The sequence below is a fragment of the Triticum urartu genome, chromosome 3, assembly GCF_003073215.2.
Source record: "Triticum urartu cultivar G1812 chromosome 3, Tu2.1, whole genome shotgun sequence".
Classification (NCBI taxonomy): domain Eukaryota; kingdom Viridiplantae; phylum Streptophyta; class Magnoliopsida; order Poales; family Poaceae; genus Triticum; species Triticum urartu.
In genome coordinates, this window is record NC_053024.1 from 392,267,831 (window position 1) to 392,281,583 (window position 13,753).

Consider the following 13,753-nt stretch of genomic DNA (forward strand, 5'->3'; position numbering starts at 1 on the left):
TTTCCGATGTCCAAACATAGTCATCCAATATATCGATCTTTATGTCTCAACCATTTCGAGACTCCTCGTCATGTCTGCGATTACATCTGGGACTCCAAACTACCTTCGGTACATGAAAACACATAAACTCATAATACCGATCGTCACCGAACGTTAAGCGTGCGGACCCTACGGGTTCGAGAACTATGTAGACATGACCGAGACAGTCTCCAGTCAATAACCAATAGCGGAACCTGGATGTTCATATTGGCTCCCACATATTCTACGAAGATCTTTATCAGTTAAACTGCATAACAACATACGTTGTTCCCTTTGTCATCGGTATGTTACTTGCCCGAGATTCGATCGTTGGTATCTCAATACCTAGTTCAATCTCGTTACCGGCAAGTCTCTTTACTCATTACGTAATGCATCATCCCGTAACTAACTCATTAGTAACATTGCTTGCAAGGCTTATAGTGATGTGCATTACCGAGAGGGCCTAGAGATACCTCTCCGATACTCGGACTGACAAATCCTAATCTCGATCTATGCCAACTCAACAAACACCATCGGAGACACCTGTAGAGCATCTTCATAGTCACCCAGTTATGTTGTGACGTTTGATAACACACTAAGTGTTCCTCCAGTATGCGGGAGTTGCATGATCTCATAGTCATAGGAACATGTATAAGTTATGGAAAAAGCAATAGCAACAAACTAAACGATCATCGTGCTAAGCTAACGGATGGGTCAAGTCAATCACATCATTCTCTAATGATGTGATCCCGTTAATCAAGTGACAACTCATGTCTATGGTTAGGAAACATAACCATCATTGATTCAACGAGCTAGCCAAGTAGAGGCATACTAGTGACACTTTGTTTGTCTATGTATTGACACATGTACTAAGTTTTCGGTTAATACAATTTTAGCATGAATAATAAACATTTATCATGATATAAGGAAATATAAATAACAACTTTATTATTGCCTCTAGGGCATATTTCCTTCAGTCTCCCACTTGCACTAGAGTCAATAATCTAGATTACATTGTAATGATTCTAACACCCTTGGAGTCTTGGTGCTGATCATGTTTTGCTCGTGAGAGAGGCTTAGTCAACGGGTCTGCAACATTCAGATCCGTATGTATCTTGTAATTCTCTATCTCTCCCTCCTTGACTTGATTGTGGATGGAATTGAAGTGTCTCTTGATGTGCTTGGTTCTCTTGTGAAATCTAGATTCCTTTGCCAAGGCAATTGCACCAGTATTGTCACAAAAGATTTTCATTGGTCCCGATGTACTAGGTATGACACCTAGATCGGATATGAACTCCTTCATCCAGACTCTTTCATTTGTTGATTCAGAAGCAGCTATGTACTCTGCTCCACACGTAGGTCCCGCCATGATGCTCTGCTTGGAACTGCACCAACTGACAGCTCCACCATTTAATAAAAATACGTATCCGGTTTGTGACTTAGAGTCATCCGGATCAGTGTCAAAGCTTGCATCGACGTAACCATATACAACGAGCTCTTTGTCACCTCCATAAACGAGAAACATATCCTTAGTCCTTTTCAGGTATTTCAGGATGTTCTTGACCGCAGTGCAGTGATCCACTCCTGTATTACTTCTGTACCTCCCTGCTAAACTAATAGCAAGGCACACTTCACGTCTGGTACACAGCATTGCATACATGATAGAACATATGGCTGAAGCATAGGGAATGACTTTCATTTTCTCTCTATCTTCTGCAGTGGTCGGGCATTGAGTCTGACTCAACTTCACACCTTGTAACACAGGAAAGAACCCTTTCTTTGCTTGATCCATTTTGAACTTCTTCAAAACTTTATCAAGGTATGTGCTTTGTCAAAGTCCAATTAAGCGCCTTGATCTATCTCTATAGATCTTTATGCCCAATATATAAGCAGCTTCACCGAGGTCTTTCATTGAAAAAATCTTATTCAAGTATCCTTTTATGCTATTCAGGAATTCAGTATCATTTCCGATCAACAATATGTCATCTACATATAATATCAGAAATGCTACAAAGCTCCCACTCACTTTCTTCTAAATACAGGCTTCTCCAGAAGTCTGTATAAAACCATATGCTTTGATCACACTATCAAAGCGTATATTCCAACTCCGAGAGGCTTGCACCAGTCCATAAATGGATCGCTGGAGCTTGCACACTTTGTTAGCACCTTTTGGATCGACAAAACCTTCTGGTTGCATCATATACAATGCTAATTTAAGATATCTATTAAGGAATGCAGTTTTGACATCCATTTGCCAAATTTCATCATCATAAAATGCGGCAATTGCTAACATGATTCGGACGGACTTTAAGCATCGCTACGGGTGAGAAGGTCTCATCGTAGTCAGCTCCTTGAACTTGTCGAAAACCTTTTGCAACAAGTCGAGCATTGTAGATAGTAACATTACCATCAGCGTCAGTCTTCTTCTTGAAGATCCCTTTATTCTCTATGGCCTGCCGATCATTGGGCAAGTCAACCAAAGTCCACACTTTGTTCTCATACATGGATCCCATCTCAGATTTCATGGCCTCAAGCCATTTTGCGGAATTTGGGATCACCATCGCTTCCTCATAGTTTGTAGGTTCATCATGGTCAAGTAACATGACCTCTAGAACAGGATTATCGTACCACTCTGGTGCAGATCTTACTCCGGTTGACCTACGAGGTTTGGTAGTAACTTAATCTGAAGTTTCATGATCATCATCATTAGCTTCCTCACTTACTGGTGCAGGAATCACTGGAACTGATTTCAGTGATGAACTACTTTCTAACAAGGGAGTAGGTACAATTACCTCAACAAGTTCTACTTTCCTCCCACTCACTTCTTTTGAGAGAAACTCCTTCTCTAGAAAGTACCCATTCTTAGCAACGAATATCTTGCCTTCGGATCTGTGATAGAAGGTGTACCCAACAGTCTCCTTTGGGTATCCTATGAAGACACATTTCTCCGATTTGGGTTCAAGCTTATCAGGTTGAAGTTTTTTCACATAAGCATCGCAGCCCCAAACTTTAAGAAATGACAACTTGGGTTTCTTGCCAAACCATAGTTCATAAGGTGTCGTCTCAACGGATTTAGATGGTGCCCTATTTAACGTGAATGCAGCTATCTCTAAAGAATAACCCCAAAATGATAGCGGTAAATCAGTAAGAGACATCATAGATCGCACCATATCTAGTAAAGTACGATTACGATGTTCGGACACACCATTACGTTGTGGTGTTCCGGGTGGCGTGAGTTGCGAAACTATTCCACATTGTTTCAAATGAAGACCAAACTCGTAACTCAAATATTCTCCTCCACGATCAGATCGTAGAAACTTTATTTTCTTATTACGATGATTTTCCACTTCACTCTGAAATTCTTTGAACTTTTCAAATGTTTCAGACTTATGTTTCATTAAGTAGATATACCCATATCTGCTGAAATCATCTGTGAAGGTGAGAAAATAATGATATCCGCCGCGAGCCTCAATGTTCATTGGACCACATACATCAGTATGTATGATTTCCAATAACTCTATTGCTTGCTCCATTGTTCCGGAGAACGGAGTTTTAGAAATCTTGCCCATGAGGCATGGTTCGCAAGTACCAAGTGATTCATAAGCAAGTGATTCCAGAAGTCCATCAGAATGGAGTTTCTTCATGCGCTTTACACCAATATGACCCAAACGGCAGTGCCACAAATAAGTTGCACTATCATTATCAACTCTGCATCTTTTGGCTTCAATACTATGAACATGTGTATCACTACTATCAAGATTTAGTAAAAATAGACCACTCATCAAGGGTGCATGACCATAAAAGATATTACTCATATAAATAGAACAACCATTATTCTCTGATTTAAATGAATAACCGTCTCGCATTAAACAAGATACAGATATAATGTTCATGCTCAACGCTGGCACCAAATAACAATTATTTAGGTCTAAAACTAATCCTGAAGGTAGATGTAGAGGTAGCGTGCCGACAGCGATCACATCGACTTTGGAACCATTTCCCACGTGCATCGTCACCTCGTCCTTAGCCAATCTTCGCTTAATCCGTAGCCCCTGTTTTGAGTTGCAAATGTTAGCAACTGAACCAGTATCAAATACCCAAGCACTACTGCGAGCATTAGTAAGGTACACATCAATAACATGTATATCAAATATACCTTTCACTTTGCCATCCTTCTTCTCTGCCAAATACTTGGGGCAGTTCCGCTTCCAGTGACCAGTCCCTTTGCAGTAGAAGCACTCAGTCTCAGGCTTAGGTCTAGACTTGGGTTTCTTCACTTGAGCAGCAACTGGCTTGCTGTTCTTCTTGAAGTTCCCCTTCTTCCCTTTACACTTTTTCTTGAAACTGGTGGTATTGTTGACCATCAACACTTGATGCTCCTTCTTGATTTCTACCTCCGCAGCCTTTAGCATTGCGAAGAGCTCAGGAATCATCTTATCCATCCCTTGCATATTATAGTTCATCACGAACCTCTTGTAGCTTGGTGGCAGTGATTGAAGAACTATGTCAATGACACTATGATCAGGAAGATTAACTCCCAGTTGAATCAAGTGGTTGTGGTACCCAGACATTCTGAGTATATGTTCACTGACAGAACTATTCTCCTCCATCTTACAGCTGTAGAACTTATTGGAGACTTCATATCTCTCAATCCGGGCATTTGCTTGAAATATTAACTTTAACTCCTATAACATCTCATATGCTTCATGATGTTCAAAACATTGTTGAAGTCTCGGTTCTAAGCAGTAAAGCATGGCACACTGAACTATCGAATAGTCATCAGCTTTGCTCTGCCAGGTGTTCATAACATCTGGGTTGCTCCTACAGCGGGTTTGTCACCTAGCGGTGCTTCCAGGATGTAATTCTTCTGTGCAGCAATGAGGATAATCCTCAAGTTACGGACCCAGTCCGTGTAGTTGCTACCATCATCTTTCAACTTAGCTTTCTCTAGGAACGCATTAAAATTCAACGGAACAACAACACGGGCCATCTATCTACAACAACATAGACATGCAAAATACTATCGGGTACTAAGTTCATGATAAATTAAAGTTAAATTAATCAAATTACTTAAGAACTCCCACTTAGATAGACATCTCTCTGATCATCAAGTGATCACGTGATCCATATCAACTAAACCATGTCCAATCATCACGTGAGATGGAGTAGTTTTCAATGGTGAACATCACTATGTTGATCATATCTACTATATGATTCACACTTGACCTTTCGGTCTCAGTGTTCCGAGGCCATATCTGCATATGCTAGGCTCGTCGAGTTTAACCCGAGTATTCTACGTGTGCAAAACTAGCTTGCACCCATTGTATGTGAACGTAGAGCTTATCACACCCGATCATCACGTGGTGTCTCGGTGCGACGAACTGTAGCAACGATGCATACTCAGGGAGAACACTTATACCTTGAAATTTAGTGAGAGATCATCTTATAATGCTACCGCCGAACTAAGCAAAATAAGATGCATAAAGGATAAAGATCACATGCAATCAATATAAGTGATATGATATGGCCATTGTCATCTTGTGCCTTTGATCTCCATCTCCAAAGCACCGTCATGATCACCATCGTCGCCGGCTTGACACCTTGATCTCCATCGAAGCATCGTTGTCGTCTCGCCAACTATTGCTTCTACGACTATCGCTACCGCTTAGTGATAAAGTAAATCAATTACATGGCGATTGCATTTCATACAATAAAGCGACAACCATATGGCTCCTGCCAGTTGCCGATAACTGTGTTACAAAACATGATCATCTCATACAATAAAATTTAGCATCATGTCTTGACCATATCAGATCACAACATGCCCTGCAAAAACAAGTTAGATGTCCTCTACTTTGTTGTTGCAAGTTTTACGTGGCTGCTATGGGCTAAGCAAGAACCGTTCTTACTACGCATCAAAAACCACAATGCGGTATAGTGATTTCTTTTTGATCTTCAGAAAGAACCCTGTTTATTGAATCTGATTCAACTAAAGTTGGAGAAACTGACACCCACTAGCCACCTGTGTGCGAAGCACGTCAGTAGAACCAGTCTCGCGTAAGCGTACGCGTAATGTCGGTCTGGGTTGATTCATCCAACAATACCGCTGAATCAAGAATCAACTTGTGATGGAAAGCAATATGTATATACCCATTCCCACAACTCCTTTGTGTTCTACTCGTGCATATAACATCTACGCATAGACCTGGCTCGGATGCCACTGTTGGGAAATGCGGTAATTTCAAAAAAATCCTACGCACACGCAAGATCATGGTGATGCATAGCAACGAGAGGGAGAGTGTTGTCTACGTACCCTCCTAGACCGTAAGCGGAAGCGTTATGACAACGCAGTTGATGTAGTCATACGTCTTCACGATCGACCGATCCTAGTACCGAAAATACGGCACCTCCGCGATCTACACATGTTCAGCTCGGTGACGTCCCACGAACTCACGATCCAGCAGAGTGTCGAGGCAGAGCTTTGTCAGCACAAAGGCGTGATGACGGTGATGATGAAGTTACCAGTGCCAGGCTTCTCCTAAGCACTGCAACGATATGACCGAGGTGGATTATGGTGGAGGGGGGCACCGCACACGGCTAAGAGATCAATGATCAACTTGTGTGTCTATGGGGTGCCCCCCTCCCCCCGTATATAAAGGAGTGGAGGAGGGGGAGAGGGTCGGCCTCCTAGGCGCGCCCAAGGGGGAGTCCTACTCCCAGGATTCCCCCTTCCCTAGTTGGAGTAGGAGAAGGAAGGAAGGGGAAGAAGGAGAAAAGGAAAGGGGGGCCGGCCCCTCCAATTTGGATTGGGCTTGGGGGGCGTGCCCCCACCTTGTCTGCCTCCGCCGGTATATGCCCGAACTCTCTCGAAACCTTTCCGATGTCCAAACATAGTCATCCAATATATCGATCTTTATGTAACGACCATTTCGAGACTCCTCGTCATGTCCGTGATCACATCGGGACTCCAAACTACCTTCGGTACATCAAAACACATAAACTCATAATACAGATCATCACCGAACGTTAAGCGTGCGGACCCTACGGGTTCAAGAACTATGTAGACATGACCGAGACACGTCTCCAGTCAATAACCAATAGCGGAACCTGGATGTTCATATTGGCTCCCACATATTTGACGAAGATCTTTATCGGTCAAACCACATAACAACATATGTTGTTCCCTTTGTCATCGGTATGTTACTTGCCCGAGATTCGATCGTCGGTATCTCAATACCTAGTTCAATCTCGTTACCGGCAAGTATCTTTACTCGTTCCGTAATGCATCATCCCATAACTAACTCATTAGTTACATTGCTTGCAAAGCTTATAGTGATGTGCATTATCGAGAGGGCCCAGAAATACCTCTCTGATACTCGGAGTGACAAATCCTAATCTCGATTTATGCCAACTCAACAAACACCATCGGAGACATCTGTAGAGCATCTCTATAGTCACCCAGTTATGTTGTGACGTTTGATAGCACACTAAGTGTTCCTCCGGTATTCGGGAGTTGCGTGATCTCATAGTCATAGGAACATGTATAAGTTATGAAAAAAGCAATAGCAACAAACTAAATGATCATCGTGCTAAGCTAACGGATGGGTCAAGTCAAACAAATCATTCTCTAATGATGTGATCCCGTTAATGAAGTGACAACTCATGTCTATGGTTAGGAAACATAACCATCATTGATTCAACGAGCTAGTCTAGAGGCATACTAGTGACACTCTGTTTGTCTATGTATTCACACATGTACTAAGTTTCCGGTTAATACAATTCTAGCATGAATAATAAACATTTATCATGATATAAGGAAATATAAATAACAACTTTATTGTTGCCTCTAGGGCATATTTCCTTCATTTTTATGCTATCCAGAAATTCTATATCATTTCCAATCAATAATATGTCATCCACATATAATATCAGAAATGCTACAGAGCTCCCACTCACTTTCTTGTAAATACAAGCTTCTCCGAAAGTCTGTATAAAACCATATGGTTTGATCACATTATCAAAGTGTATATTCCAACTTCGAGATGCTTGCACCAGTCCATAAATGGATCGCTGGAGCTTGCACACTTTGTTAGCACCTTTAGGATCGACAAAACCTTCTGGTTGCATCATATACAACTCTTCTTTGAGAAATCCATTAAGGAATATAGTTTTAACGTCCATTTGCCAGATTTCATAATCATAAAATGTACCAATTGCTAACATGATTCGGACTGACTTAAGCATCGCTACGGGTGAGAAGGTCTCATCATAGTCAACTCCTTGAACTTGTCGAAAACCTTTTGCGACAAGTCGAGCTTTGTAGACAGTAATATTACCATCAGTGTCAGTCTTCTTCTTGAAGATCCATTTATTCTCTATGGCTTGTCGATCATCGGGCAAGTCAACCAAAGTCCACACTTTTTTCTCATGCATGGATCCTATCTCAGATTTCATGGCCTCAAGCCATTTATCGGAATCTGGGCTCATCATCGCTTCCTCATAGTTCGTAGGTTCGTCATGGTCTAGTAACGTGACTTCCAGAACAGGATTACTGTACCACTCTAGTGTGGAACGTGCTCTGGTTGACCTACGAGGTTCAGTAGCAACTTGATCTGAAGTTTCATGATCGTTATCATTAGCTTCCTCTCTAGTTGGTGTAGGCATCACTGGAATGGTTTTCTGTGATGAGCTACTTTCCAATTCGAGAGAAGGTACAATTACCTCATCAAGTTCTACTTTCCTCCCACTCACTTCTTACGAGAGAAACTCCTTCTCCAGAAAGGGTCCATTATTAGGAACGAAGATCTTGCCTTGATGCCTTCGGATCTGTGATAGAAGGTGTACCCAATAGTTTCTTTTGGGTATCCTATGAAGACGCACTTCTCTGATTTGGGTTCGAGCTTATCAGGCTGAAGCTTTTTCACATAAGCATCGCAACCCCAAACTTTAAGAAATGACAGCTTAGGTTTCTTGCCAAACCATAGTTCATACGGTGTCGTCTCAACGGATTTAGATGGTGCACTATTTAAAGTGAATACAGCTGTTTCTAATGCATAAACCCAAAATGATAGTGGTAAATCGGTAAGAGACATCATAGGTTGCACCATATCTAATAAAGTACGGTTACGACATTCGGACACACCATTACGCTGTGGTGTTCCAAGTGGCGTGAGTTGTGGAACTATTCCACGTTGTTTTAAATGAAGGCCAAACTTGTAACTCAAATATTCACCTCCGTGATCAGATAGTAGAAACTTTATTTTCTTGTTACGATGATTCTCCACTTCACTTTGAAATTCTTTGAACTTTTCAAATGTTTCAGACTTGTGTTCCATCAAGTAGATATACCCATATCTGCTCAAATCATCTGTGAAGGTTAGAAAATAACGATACCCGCCGCGAGCCTCAACACTCATCGGACCGCATACATCGGTATGTATTATTTCCAATAAGTCATTAGCTTGCTCCATTGTTCCGGAGAACGGAGTTTTAGTCATCTTGCCCATGAGGCATGGTTCGCAAGCATCAAATGATTCATAATCAAGTGATTCCAAAAGTCCATCCGCATGGAGTTTCTTCATGCGCTTTACACCAATATGACCTAAATGGCAGTGCCACAAATATGTGCACTATCATTATCAACTTTGCATCTTTTGGCATCAATATTATGAATATGTGTATCACCATGATCGAGATTCAACAAAAATAGACCACTCTTCAAGGGTTCATGACCATAAAAGATATTACTCATATAAATAGAATAACCATTATTCTCTAATTTAAACGAATAACCGTCTCACATTAAACAAGATCTAGATATAATGTTCATGCTCAACGCTGGCACCAAATAACAATTATTCAGGTCTAAAAATAATCCCAAATGTAGATGTAGAGGTAGCGTGCCGACGGCGATCACATCAACCTTGGAACCATTCCCGACACGCATCGTCACCTCATCCTTAGCCAATCTTCGTTTAATCTGTAGCCCCTGTTTTGAGTTACAAATATGAGCAACCGAACCACTATCAAATACCCAGGCACTACTACGAGCATTAGTAAGGTACACATCAATAACATGTATATCAAATATACCTTTGTTCACTTTGCCATCCTTCTTATCCGCCAAATACTTGGGGCATTTCCGCTTCTAGTGACCAGTCCCATTGCAGTAGAAGCACGCAGTTTCAAGTTTAGGTCCAGACTTGGGCTTCTTCCCGGGAGTGGCAACATGTTTCCCATTCTTCTTGAAGTTCCCCTTCTTTCCTTTGCCCTTTTTCTTGAAACTAGTGGTCTTGTTAACCATCAACACTTGATGCTCCTTCTTGATTTCTACCTCCGTGGCTTTGAGCATAGCGAAGAGCTCGGGAATTGTCTTATCCATCCCTTGCATATTATAGTTCATCATGAAGCCTTTGTAGCTTGGTGGCAGTGATTGAAGAACTTTGTCAATAACACTATCATCTAGAAGATTAACTCCCAGCTGAGTCAAGTGGTTATGATACCCGGACATTGTAAGTATGTGTTCATTGACAGAACTATTCTCCTCCATCTTGCAGTTATAGAACTTGTTGGAGACTTCATATCTCTCAACTCGGGCATTTGCTTAAAATATTAACTTTAATTCCTGGAACATCTCATATGGTCCATGATGTTCAAAACGTCTTTGAAGTCCCGATTCCAAGCCGTAAAGCATGGCACACTGAACTATCAAGTAGTCATCAACACGCGACTACCAGGCGTTCACAACGTCTGCAGTTGCTGGGGGTGGCACACCTAGCGGTGCATTAAGGACATAATTCTTTTGTGCAGCAATGAGGATAATCCTCAAGTTACGGACCCAGTCCGTGTAGTTGCTACCATCATCTTCCAACTTAGATTTTTTAGGAATGCATTAAAATTCAAGGGAACAGTAGCACGGGCCATTGATATACAACATAGATATGCAAAAACTATTAGGACTAAGTTCATGATAAATTAAGTTCAGTTAATCATATTACTTAAGAACTCCCACTTAGATAGACATCCCTCGAGTCATCTAAATGATCACATGATCCAAATCAACTAAACCATGTCCGATCATCATGTGAGATGGAGTAGTTTTCAATGGTGAACATCTCTATGTTGATCATATCTACTATATGATTCACGTTCGACCTTTCGGTCTCCAGTGTTCCGAGGCCATGTCTGTACATGCTAGGCTCGTCAAGTTTAACCCGAGTATTCCGCATGTGCAAAACTATCTTGCACCCATTGTATGTGAACATAGAGCCTGTCACACTTGATCATCACGTGGTGTCTCAGCACGACGAACTGTCACAACGGTGCATACTCAGGGAGAACACTTATACCTTGAAATTTTAGTGAGGGATCATCTTATCATGTGTAACACCCACGATCCGGCTATATCTCCCACGTGTCGGAGCATGACTTAGAGGCATAACCGCATGGTAGGCATGTCGCAAGAGGGGTAATCTTTACACATCCCATGTACTGAATAAGAAAGGGATAAAGAGTTGGCTTACAATCGCCACTTCACACAATTCATTAATATATCATACATCATCCAGAATACAATCAAGGTCCGACTACGGAACCAACATAAATAAAGACAACCCCAAATGCTAGATCCCCGATCGCCCCAACTGGGCTCCTCTACTGATCATCCAGAAAAGACACATAGTAATGGCCCGAATCCTCGTCGAACTCCCACTTGAGTTCGGTAGCGTCCCCTGCACTAGCATCATCGGCACCTGCATCTGTTTTGGAAGTATCTGTGAGTCACAGGGACTCAGCAATCTCACACCCTCGCGATCAAGACTATTTAAGCTTAAAGGTAGGAAAAGGGGGTAGTGAGGTGGAGCTGCAGCAAACACTAGCATATATGGTGGCTAACTTACGCAAATGAGAGCGAGAAGAGAAGCGAAGCACGGTCGAGAAGCTAAAAGTGATCAAGAAGTGAGCCTGAGGCTACTTAAGTTCAAGCATAACACGAGACCGTGTTCTCTTCCTGGACTCCGCCGAAAAGAGACCATCATGGCTACACACGCGGTTGATTCATTTTACTTAAGTTAAGTGTCAAGTTCTCTATAACCGGACATTAACAAATTCCCATCTACCCATAACCGCGGGCACGGCTTTCGAAAGTTCAAAACCCTGCAGGGGTGTCCCAACTTAGCCCATCACAAGCTCTCATGGTCAACGAAGGATATTCCTTCTAGCGGGAAGACCCGGTCAGTCTCGGAATCTCGGTTACAAGACATTTCGACAATGGTAAAACAAGACCAGCAAAACCACCCGATGTGCCAACAAATCCCGATAGGAGTCGCACGTATCTCGTTCTCAGGGCAACACCGGATGAGACAGGCTATGAGTAAAACCAAACCTCGAGTGTCCCCGAGGTGGCCCCGCAGGCGGCTCGGTTCGGACCAACACTCAGAGGAGCACTGGCCCGGGGGGGTTTAAAATAAGATGACCCTTGAGTCTGTAGAACCCAAGGGAAGGTATATGGTGTTAGGTAGGAAAATGATAAAACCAAGGTTGGGCCTTGCTGGAGGAGTTTTATTCAAAGCGAACTGTCAAGGGGTTCCCATAACACCCAACCGCGTAAGGAATGCAAAATCAAGGAACATAACACCGGTATGACGGAAACTAGGGCGGCAAGAGTGGAAGAAAACACCAGGAATAAGGCCGAGACTTCCACCCTTTACCAAGTATATAGATGCATTAAAGTAAATAAGAGATAATAATGATATCCCAACAATATCCATGTTCCAACATGGAACAAACCTCATCTTCACCTGCAACTAGCAACGCTATAAGAGGGGCTGAGCAAAGCGGTAACATAGCCAAACAACGGTTTGCTAGGAAAGGTGGGTTAGAGGCTTGACATGGCAATGTGGAAGGCATGATATAGCAAGTGGTAGGTATTGTGGCATAGCAATAGAGCGAGCAACTAGCAAGCAAAGATAGAAGTGATTTCGAGGGTATGGTCATCTTGCCTGCAAAGTTCTCCGAGTTGACGAAAGCTTGATCCTCGTAAGCGTACTCAATGGGTTCCTCGATCACGAACTCGTCTCTTGGCTCTACCCAAAGCAAGAACACAAGCAAAGGAAACAACAATCAACCACGGTGCAATGCGCAAGCAACATGATGCAAAATATGGCATGATATGCGAGATGTGATATGCAATGCATATCGTGCTTCGGAAGGGAAAGATTTAACCAGGCCTCAACTTGGCAAACCAAGTGTGCCGCTGGAAAGATGAGATGATTTTGGTCGAAATTGATATAAAGATCACCGGAACCGGATGCACGGTTTGCAAATGGCAAGCAAAACAAGAATGGCACAATTCTGCGATTAACAGCACGACGGCATCTAGAATGCAACACTAAACTAAGCTAATGCACTCCAACATAGAAATAAAGCACATGGCAGTGATCTACTCAAGATGCTTGACAAAACATGAACACTGAGCTACGGCTAAATCGCACAAGAGGAGGTTCAAACAAGCGTGGCAAAAGTGCAAAAGATATCAGCTTCATAGACTTAGTGAAAATACTAGCATGCCAGGAATTAACATCAGGAAGCAATGTTTAGATCTAGCAAACAATAAGGTACAGGAACTTATCATAGCAAACAAGGGCATGGCATGAATCTGCTCAAAGCATAGAACAAAAGTCCCTTACTTACCATGAGCCAAACAGGCACAGAAAATATGATGGCACCCATGTAAACA